The 11,534-nt window shown below is 45.1% G+C and overlaps 1 pseudogene; it reads right to left on the reverse strand.

The window, feature by feature from the left end:
- Window positions 1–8,304: 8,304 nt before the first annotated feature.
- Window positions 8,305–8,613, reverse strand: LOC145632954 (glutaredoxin-C11 pseudogene; annotated as a pseudogene).
- Window positions 8,614–11,534: the final 2,921 nt, after the last annotated feature.

Consider the following 11,534-nt stretch of genomic DNA (forward strand, 5'->3'; position numbering starts at 1 on the left):
GATCACCTTGCTGATCTCCGAGAAACCTTCACCACACTCAGGCGGCATAAGGTTATGTTAAATCCTAAGAAATGCGTCTTTGGTGTTGAGTCTGGGAAGTTTCTCAGATTCCTGATTGATCAAAGGGGGATAGAGGCTAACCCTGAGAAGATACAGGCGGTGATTGACATGAAGTCACCCCGTTCTGTCAAGGAAGTCCAGAGACTCACCGGTTGCCTGGCCGCCTTGGGAAGATTCCTCAGCCGGTCAGGCGACAAATGCCTCTATTTCTTCCAAGCAATCAGGAAGAAGACCAGATTTGAATGGGGGGATGAAGCTGAGACGGCGTTCCAGAGGTTGAAAGAGCATTTACACTCTCTACCTAGGTTGGTCAGCCCTTTGCCTAGGGAGACGTTGTACATGTACTTATCCGTCTCAGACCATGCCCTCAGTGCCGTTCTCCTTGCTGAGCGAGACGGCGTGCAGCTCCCGGTTTACTTCATTAGCCATGTTCTTAAAAATGCTGAACTCCGGTACCCCATGGTTGAAAAATTTGGTCTTGCTTTGTATATGGCATTTAAAAAATTAAAGCCTTACTTTTTGGCACATCCGGTGGTGATCTACACGGACCAGCCACTCAAGCGGCCAATGTCTACCTTGGACTCATCCGGGAGAATGTTGAAATGGGCTATTGAAATGCAAAGTCTTGAAATCACTTACGAACCAAGAAAGGCAGTGAAGGGTCAGGCGTTTGCCGACTTCATTGTAGAAATGACTCGTCCGGTGGCTCCAGATAATCTTGATCAGGTTTGGAAAGTGTATGTAGACGGGAGCTCTACAAAGAACGGCTGTGGTGCAGGCGTAATTTATGAGTCTCCTGAAGGAGACAGATTTGAGTATGCACTACGCTTCAAGTTTCAGGCCTCTAACAATGAGGCGGAATATGAAGCCCTGCTAGCCGGCATGCGTATGTGTAAGGCGGCGGGGGCCATGAAAATTGACGCCTACTCTGATTCTCAATTGGTTGTTAGCCAGTATGAGGGAAGTTATGAGGCTACCCATCCGGCTATGATCAAATATCTTCAGGCAGTCAAAGAGGAGGCCGGGGCACTTGAGGAATTCCGGCTGAACCAAGTGCCTAGGTCTGAAAATAACCAGGCGGATGCGTTGTCAAAACTGGCATCTTCCGCCTGCCATGATACGCCCCGGTCTGTCTTTTGGGAAGTTCTGGAAAAGAGAAGCATCAATGAAGATCCCATTGGAGTTTTGGACCGAAGCTCTACCTGGATGGATGGCATCCGGGCTTATCTCTCAGACGACACACTTTCTGATTCGCCACAGGAAGTAGCCGTCCTGAAGAAGCGAGCTGCAAGCTTCGAGTTGAAAAATGGAGAACTCTTCAAGGCGGGGTTTCTGAAGCCTTTGTTGAAGTGTGTCACCCCAGAAAAAGGGAAAGAAGTTCTCGAAGACTTGCACTCGGGATTCTGCGCCTCCTACATAGGCGGCAGGTCCCTAGCCGTCAGAGCCAGACGACATTACTTTTGGCCCACTCTTGAGGCAGACGCCAAGGAATTGGTGAAAAAATGTGACAAGTGCCAAAAGTTTGGAAAACTTATTCATCGTCCGGCTACTGATCTGACGGCCATCCACAGTCCAATCCCGTTTGCAAAGTGGGGTATGGACATTCTGGGTCCCTACACGCCTGCTCCAGGCGGAAAGCGTTATATCTTAGTGGCTGTGGATTATTTCACCAAGTGGGTTGAGGCTGAGGCGATTAAAAACATCAAGACCTCAGACGTCATTTCCTTCATCTGGAAGAATGTTATCACCCGGAACGGGGTACCCATGTCTATGGTGTTTGATAATGGTCCTCAGTTTGAGACGCCTCAGCTAAAAACTTGGTTGGGAGATAAGGGGATCTCAAGTTGTTTTGCATCTGTTGGCCGGCCCCAAGCAAACGGCCAAGTTGAAGCTTTTAACAAACTTATCTCAGACGGCATTAAAAAAAAAAATAGAAAGAGCTGGTGGCTTATGGGCAGAAGAATTAATCCATGTCCTATGGGCCATCCGGACAACAGCGAAAGGGGCAACCGGTGAAACCCCATTTCTCATGGTTTACGGTGCTGAGGCCGTCTTGCCCATCGAACACTACGAGCCGACTCTCAGAGTCATGCTGTATGATGAAGAGGCAAATTGGGAAGCAATGCGCCTGGCATTGGATTCACTCCCAGAGCGCCGGGGCAATGCCGCCTTGTGTCATGAGATTTACCGTCTGAGAATGACTAGAGCCTACAACAAAAAAGTACACAAGCGTCCTTTGAAAGTTGACGACTTAGTGTTACGAAAAATGGAGGCAACCGGTAGGGCCAATGAGCTGGGGAAGCTAACCCCAAATTAGGAAGGCCCCTACCGGATCTATGAAGAAGTAAGGGATGACACCTATCGCCTGGAAACTCCAGACGGCAGGCGTCTGCCTAGAACTTGGAATGTAGACAATCTAAAAAAGTACTATTTCTGAGATTGTAAACTTTTTGTAAACAGTGAGTCAATTAATGAAGATTCAGACTTTGTTTGCAAAATTGAGTTATTGTTTGATTATCCATCCGGGTCATACCCAGGCGGATTCCCTATCTACCTGACTAAGTTCGATACTTAGTGAAGGTTACATTTGTTTATCCGCCTGGGTAATGCTCAGATCCCTTGTTTACTAAAGTTGGATACTTTGTTTATTCAACTGCTTAACCATCCGCCTGGGTAATACTCAGACGGATTCTCCATTTTTCTAAAGTAAGTTTGATACTTAGCATGATCCGCCTGGGTAATACCCAGACAGACTCGTTTGATTAAAAAACTAAGTTCGATACTTAGTGTAAATTCAACACTGATTAAGAAACTAAGCACAAAAATGTTTAGTGGCTACACAACCGGTCTCAAACAAGACCATAGGCTAAAATGGCCGGATGGTTGCTCTTTTTATAAAATCGCATGTCCCAACATGGACAAAGGCGTCCGGCGACACCCCTCCGGGTGCAATCGTCGCAGAGAACAGATTATCTGTCGGTTCTACGTATCCATGCAGACGGCAAAAATTGAACGACCTAATTGGTCAACTCATAGCCGTCTGACCGAAATAACCTACGAAGAATGAATAAGTCCCTAAATACCGGATGCCCATAGGCATCAGTCGGTCACCGGCTGAAGTTCTCACTTAGGTTATCCATTCCAAAATTGCACCTCGCCCCAATTGGGGCAAGAGTTCAATGGCTATGAAATCTCTACCAAGACGGGCATAAGTCGTCTGGGTAGTGACTGAAACGCCTGTTGGTGTACGGCTGTGCACTTGGTTTGGGGCAATCACTACTGTGATTGATTGACTTACAAACATATCATGCTCTTTGCAGCATCAGACGTTTTCAAGTCAATCAACCAGCTCCAATTGAAACCAATCACACAACCGTCCAGGGGCAAGGACAGCCAGACTATTGACTAGTTAGGCAAGAAATCGCCGCATGCTTTTCATAAGTTAGGCAAAAATAAAAAATTAAAAATTCAAATGCAAAATGATCAAAACCGACTTAGTCGGTGCATTTCATAAAAGTCCATTCAACCAAACGGTTGCAATGGATCAAATGTTAACCGGACCCCGTCCGGGAGAAAGTAATTGTTAATTAACCCGGCTCCACAGCCGATAAATACAAGAATACTCGGCACGCAGGCCGGAAAAAGCAAGTTTTGGCATACAGCCGCTGAATAAAAGAAAAAGACAAAAGCAGAGATTGGCATACTGCCGCTGAAAAGTCACTTCTGGCCTACAGACGGAGCCTCTTGGTTCTCCCCCTTCTCCTCATCATCTGAGAGAATTTGGTGCGCTTCGCCGGGACCAGGAAGCTCAGGCGCGGACGGCTCATTGTTGCTGAGCTAGGCTTCAAAGGAGGCAGGCTCTGGCTCACCTTGCTCTCTCAAGTACACCACGTACTCGGCATAGCTGTGTGCCATTGTCCATATGCTATAATCAGCGTCTGGATACAAGGCAGCCCAAGCAATCTTCATACGGGCGTCGTTGTCAGCATCACTTTCAGCAACAAGGCGGTTTTGCTCCGCCTCCAAGGTTGCTGCAAAGTTCTTCTGAGCTTGAGCAACATCCTTCTCCAGCCTCTCAACCCTGGATTTCAGTTTGCCAAGGTCCGCCTGGGCCTTCTTGAGCGCCTCTTCAGCCTGTTTGGCACCCTCGTCTGCTTTCTTCTGAGCCTCCTCCGCCCCCTTCTTGGCCGTCTCAGCATCCGTTACCCGCTGGTCGGCCGCCTTCAGATCTAGCTCCAGCTGCTGGATTTTAGACGCCTGTGTCATAATTATTGCTTTAGTTTCAAGTTCATTTACGATAGTTGAGTGGAAAGCAATATTATCAGCGTCTATGGCAGACTTCTTGGCCCTTTTTACCTCTTCCCGTTTGCGAGAATAAGGACGTTTGAGCCCGTCCACCCGCAGCATGGCCTGCAAAAAAGCAGGCGGTATAAGAATTACAGGCGGGGTAATTACTTGGAAAAAATAACATGGAATTGACAAGTTTCTTACCTCAGCCAGAAGGGATAGAATGCGTTCAAGATTGAACGTCTCTATCCCAGGGATATTGTCCTTATCCCTCTTCCGGACGGCGTCCAGCATGGCCTTGGCGTGCTTCTGGACGTCTGGCCAGCGGGGAGATTGATCTGCACCACAATCAATACGTGATGAGTGCGAAACTAAGGCAGCACCTATTTGTTGCCGACCGTCTGAGGATGACGTCTGTTGGGAGTGGGATTTCACCCGTAAAGGCCACCCCAGCTCAAGCGGGGATTCAAAAGGGTTCTTACCTTCAGAGCCGGCCAAGCGGGAAATGCTTGCAGGCGTGGTGAACCCCGCGGCTGCTGAGGGGTTGACAAGATTAAGGCACAGGCTGCCGCCTACCTTCTCGAGTCGCCCCGCTATCCGCATCGTCTTAGCCCCGGCTGAGGCGCCAGGAGTTGACGTAGAGGCGGACTTTTTTATTTTATTGAGAACGGTTGGGGCCTCCTCTCTAGCCCGTTTGAGATTCTTCTCAAACGATTTCCCAACTTCTCCCCCCTGTGAAAATAAACAAGTAAAGGTTAGTATCCGGGCAAGACAGTTTATAAAATAAACTTAAGAAAGGGTCAGGCGCTCAATACCTTGGCCCTGACCTCGGCCGCAGCTTTCTCCGCAAGTTCTTTGCGGATGGCCGCAGAAGACCGCTTGGGAGTTTTCTCCGTCTGCAGCATGTTCAATGCTTCTTCTGCAAAAAGAAAGAAATTGGTCAACATCATAAATCAATGCCGATAGAAAAATACTACAGACAGTATGAACTCAGGTGCATACGTTTATTAAACATGTGCCCTAGCTCGCAGGCGGCTAAGAAACATTCATCCCTGAACCAGGCGCTCTTGGGAATCCAGTTCTTAGGGACTTTTATTGTTTCCCCGGTTGACAGAGTTGCGTCTGTGAGGCCGAAAAAGTCTGCCTCAATTATTTTGTCAAAGTCTTCCTCTGGGATCCGGGGAAGAGCGCACTTCCTGCCCAACAAGTCAGGCTTCTTATTGTACAGACGAAATTCATAATTCTCCCGTCTGGTTGGGGCTGACATCAGGTAGAACCTGTGCTTCCAGCCATCGAACTTGGAGACCTTGTCCAAGGTCATCATATATTGCGGCTGCGTGGTTAGAGTATACCACGCTCTCCAGCCGCCTGGGCTCTTGCTGAGGTAATGCATGCTTGCAAAAGCCTCCCAGCCGGGGTTAAGCCCTTGGAACTCGCAGGCGGCAACATACCCCAGAATGTTGGTCCAGGAGTTGGGGGTAAGTTGCCAGAGCCCCAGGCCGTAGCCTCTCAAAATTGCCTTCACCGCCTGGTGAAGGGGGAAGCGAAGGCCGGCTTTGAACGCCGCCTCATAACAGCCAAAATAGCTGTTGGCGTTCTCTTGATCATCCCCCCAAGCGATGGTGCCCAGCTCAGGCGGCACCCGGATCTTATACCCGTCTCCAAGCGGGTGCATTTTCTTAAAGTTCTCTAAGTTCTCCCCCATTTGGATCCGGTCTTTGGAGGAGACGTGGATGCTAAAGGGATCGTCCTTCTCACTCCATTTTTTCCTTTCTTCCTCCTCGCTATCCGGAAGAGGGGGCAAGTCATCGCTGCTCTCAGAGGTAGAGGCGGAGCTGTCACTCTCCGTCTCCCCCTCACTTTGGTCCATGGGGGAAGAGGCGGAATCGTCGCCGCCTTGGTCACACTCTTCCAAGAAAGAGTCAGCAAGGGTTGAAGGGATCTCTCCAGAGCCGTCTGGTCTCCCTGACCAGACGTTTCTCCCTCAGGCGTTTGGCCGCCTGAGCCTTCGCTTCTGTAATTTGGATCATTGGCCGTCTGCATTGTCCGAGCCATGGTGTCCTGCACAGACACATAAATGGTCGGAATCCATGGCAAAGGGTGGTCCCAACACCCCGAGCCGGCACTCCCAGTCCTAGACTCAGCCGTCCCTGGTGACCGGCTGGACTCTAACCTAGGTTGTGCCGTGTGTGTTGGTGATGCATCCATTTATTGCAAGAAATATGTACAAGCGGTGAAAAAAGAAAAGAGCTGAGATAGACAGAGACGGTACCTTTGGATTTGGTATCTGAAGGAAGGCGGGTCCGGCTGGGTTGCGGAAGAACAAAGTTTCTTGCTTGCGCCTGACTCAAACGGATGACTTCTGCTCTCTCAAAGTTTTTCTCTCTAGAAAATTTTTGTAAAACGTACAAAATTATGAGGGTAAAACGGCTATATATAGAGGGTAAATACGGGGGCATTTCCGTAATTTACCTGGAAGGTGAACGGTTACTCTGTAACGGTAAAATTACCACCAACCGAAGCGTGACATGTGTCACAGATGCCACGTGGCATGCCACGTCACATCTGTGAGGGGCAAATGTTTAGGGTATTTTTACCCTGCCACGTGGCCCAATCAGAGGGTGACACGTGTCAGCCTTAGATTGGTCCAAAATGGACCAATCCCTGCTTGACACGTGTCATTCCAGAAATAAAGGGGAAAAGGCGGCCATCAGGCCCAAATCCCGAGAACGCCGGAAAACGGCGCAGCCCACCAATGATTAGGGTTCAGTGACCTAATCAGGGGCAATTCCCAATGAACCTATAAATAGGGAGATGTCCCTCATTTCGAGGGCACGTTTTACCATTTATTACACCTGCTTTCTCTTACATCAGAGAAATACCTGAGCTTGGAATCCAAGCAGATCCCCACCTAAATTTCCGTACTCTTTACTCCTTTTCAAGTTATTAACTTGATCGTTGGAGGCGGAGCACCACCCAACAGGTGTCTCCGTTATTTTGCAGGTACAGACCGGCCAGACCAGACTTCGTGACGTAACTCTCCCGAGGGACAAAAACACCCAAAACAATACACATGATCTGCGTACGAATTCATGCATGCTTCATGTGTGGTACTAAATGCTTTTGTCCAATCCAGAGCCTGCCCAAACTTGTGGCAGGCAGACTAAATGATATCCCTCATCTGGTGCTTAGTACACTCATACCCTTTCTCTTTTTAGACTCTCTCTAGTACAGTTATAAGACTTACACATCGAAGGGGTAATTCTGGGATAATCCTAATTTTATAGGTTCTGAGTCAGTTCGACAGACCTCCCTCTGCTCTGATGCTCTACGAATAAACTCTGACATCAGAGAATTCCTTGTTATACAGACATAAAACTCACTAGAAAACACAGCTGATATTTGTTCTAGTTAATTCAATGCTCCAGAAGAAAGCAAGCTTTCTTTTGTAGTAGTATGTTTTATGTTCTCTAAATTTACATGATCAATATAGTTAATCAATCACAAAATACTTCACCTAGTCTAAAAATAACTCACTGTTATGACTTGTTACATACTAGACTGTCATGGGCTAATAGTTACTAATATCCTGTTACAGTGGTGGATTAAAACTAAGATTTTACTTTGGAGTGGCATTTCTAGGCATATAGTTTAGTGTACCGCAAAATTTGAGTTGGTGCTCAATTATTTGTGCTTTGTCACTCTTGTGATTAACCGTGTAACAAGATTTTGGAGCATGGATGATATATCAATCAATCAAAGTCTTAATCCCATAAGCAAGGATGATATATATTGCTAATATATGAAATTAATGGCTTACGCCCTTCCAAAATCACTTAGATATTTGACAAACAGGACACAAAGTTACAGCATTGGTGTGATCATCATCAAAAAGCTCACAAAAAAAATTAAGCTTTTGATATGATGGTCTAGTGCCATATTTATGTCATCACTAAACTAGAACCAAATAGCTTTCGCTTCAATAAGCATATCTCTAAGGGATCCATTAAGGTGGGCTCCAAGCACATCCTTAGCAGACCCCACAAACTTGCCACCGATAAACACTGCAGGAACAGTAGGGCTGCAGCCTAACCGCTGTAGTGCCCATTCCATTTCTCGGCCTCTAGCCTCTTGGTCTAGCTCATAGACCGCGGGACTTGCACCAAGGTCATAAAATAGTGTACTGATACTATGACACATACAACATGAGCTCTTTGTGAATATCACTGCTGCCTTTGACTTTGCCAACTCACTTAGTCTATCCATTATAAAAACTACAAGTATTATGAGGAAGAGAATAAACTTGTTTGTGTGACTGTATTTCTCTGAAATGTGTTGTGGTTGAATACTACTGCGGTCTTAGGTATCAATATATATAAGGGGCGCTATGAACCCAGTTGTTGAGGAAAAAATACTAGTGGTAAGGATAAGGAACACAAATACTTTAGTTTTTCTTTATATTTTCGGCTTGATAATGACCACCTTGTGATTTACAGTGTCAGAGTGCTACTTGTATTCAGCATCAAATAAAGTCAAAATCTTAAGAATTTCTATGGAATCCATATTAATGATGATAATCCATTGAAGAGATTATATTAACCATTCTTTTAACATGGTATATCTTGATGTCCATTAAGTTTGTTAATTATACTTCATTGGATTATGAAAGAACGTTGTGGCGAATTGGTTAGCAAGGAAATATTCTTCTTTTGGTAGACTAGTCTTTTCAAAGCCGTTTTTAGGTGATATCTTGAAAGATCTGCTTCCTGTTGGCTAATTTGATCAATTTGTATTCAGTACTAATATTTAAGTACCGAAAGTGGCAAATTGCATTCAGTAATACTATTTGGGCTTTCACTTGAATAAAATTCCTTAACGATAAGTTGGCTAAATTAATAATTGTTGTCACACCTTGTAAGATTCATTAATTTCTGGCATCATATAGTCTTGTTGGCAACTGAACTAACTAATCGAAATAGCATAATATTTTGGTGGACAGAAAAAACATGTGTGAAAATTTGTATTATGAAACAAAATTAATTGTTCTTCATGCTGTTTTTCGCCATGTTGTGCATCCAAGCATTGACATAGTAATTTATAATTAAAAGTCCAAAGCTGAGTACAATAATAATCTGACTGTCATTTGTCAGCTATCAGAATACACAAACTTCATCTGTAGTATTAGCAAAAACAATGTGTTCCTTTGTAAAACAGGATTAACATGTTTTTCATTAGAAAATTTTGATGTTAATCTTTGGTATACTAATATGTAGTATCTGCAGAACTCTGAAGCTGATTATGCTAATAAACTTATTCGCGATCATTTGTCAGGTATCAGAAAATTAACACTTTCATTTTTGTTATCAGAAAAAAAAAATGGAATGATTTTGTTCTTTTTGAAACTTACCTATCCAATCAATCAATCAATCAATCAATCAAAGCCTTAATCCCAAAAGTGGGGTCGGCTAACATGAACCAAATTTGATTATTCCGTGTAGTCATCAACATAAATCTTTCTCCTCCATCCCTTACGATCCAAAACTTCATCCTCACGTAAATCCATGCACTTCATATCCTTCCTCACTCCTTCCAACCAAGTCATCTTTGGTCTCCCTCTTCCTCGTTTAATCCCTCCATGGTCCCACTCTTCCACTCTTCGCACCGGTGCACCCTCGGGTCTCCGTCTTACATGTCCAAACCAACGCAGACGATTTTCCCTTAATTTATCTACAATGCCCGCCACACCTACTTTCTTGCGAATAACCTCATTTCTGATTCTATCTCTTAAAGTGTTTCCACACATCCACCTTAACATGCGCATTTCCGTAACCTCCATCTTTTTAATATGCTCTTTCTTAGAAGCCCAACATTCTGTACCATAGAGCAACACTGGTCTTATGGCAGTCCTGTAGAATTTTCCCTTCAACTTTAAGGGAATGCGCGCTGCGGTCGCATAACACTCCCGTGGCCGCTCTCCATTTAAGCCACCCTGACTTAATCCTGTGGGTCACGTCTTGATCAATGTCACCATTCTTCTGGATGATCGACCCTAGGTACTTAAAACATTCACTCATGGTCAAATCCTTTCCATCCAAACTCACCACTTCATTGCTTGTCCCCCTCTGAGTGCCAAAACGACATACCAAATATTCAGTCTTACTCCGACTTAGCTTAAACCCTCTAGATTCCAACCTTTGCCTCCATTGCTCCAACTTGACATTAACCCCATCCTTAGTCTCATCCACCAAAACGATATCATCTGCGAACAGCATACACCATGGAACCTCATCTTGAATTGGTCTAGTTAATTCATCTAGAACCGTTGCAAAAAGAAAAGGGCTTAATGCAGACCCTTGATGCAATCCGATTGTAATAGGGAAATCTTTTGTCAACCCTCCGCATGTCCTCACATTTGTTGACACATCCCGATACATATCCTTAACTAGGTCTACATACCTTCGTGGGATACCTTTCTTCAACATTGCCCACCAAAGTATCTCTCTTGGCACCTTGTCATATGCCTTCTCTAAATCAATAAAGACCATATGAAGATCTTTCTTCTTTACCCTATAAAACTCCATCATTTGTCTTATCAAATGGATTGCCTCCATAGTAGATCTCCCAGGCATAAAACCAAATTGGTTATCTGAAATGCTTGTGCATGCCCTCAACCTTTGTTCAATCACCCTTTCCCACAACTTCATAGTATGGCTCATAAGCTTAATTCCTCGATAGTTAGAACAATCTTGAGCGTCTCCTTTGTTTTTATAAACCGGGACCAAGGTGCTCTTCCTCCAATCTTGTGGGATCCTTGTAGCCGTCCATATCTTGTTGAAAAGGTTTGTTAACCAATCAATACCAATCTTACCCAAACACCTCCACACCTCTATCGGTACCCCATCAGGGCCAACCGCCTTCTTAGGTTTCATCTTCCTCAGTGCAATCTCCACCTCTACTCTCCTAATCCTTCGCACATACTCCATGTTGATTTCTTCATCACTCATAGAGGTATCTCCTATCACAACTCCAATACTTCCATTAAATAATTCATCGAAGTACCCCTTCCACCTGTCCTTGATGCCCTCCTCTTGCACTAGGACCATTTGGTTCTTATCTTTGACACACTTCACCATGCCAATATCCTTCCTTGCCTCTTGTCTTCTCTTTGCCATCTTATAAATGATCCT

This window comes from Chenopodium album, chromosome 5, assembly GCF_948465745.1.
Source record: "Chenopodium album chromosome 5, dcCheAlbu1.1, whole genome shotgun sequence".
In the NCBI taxonomy this organism is placed as follows: domain Eukaryota; kingdom Viridiplantae; phylum Streptophyta; class Magnoliopsida; order Caryophyllales; family Amaranthaceae; genus Chenopodium; species Chenopodium album.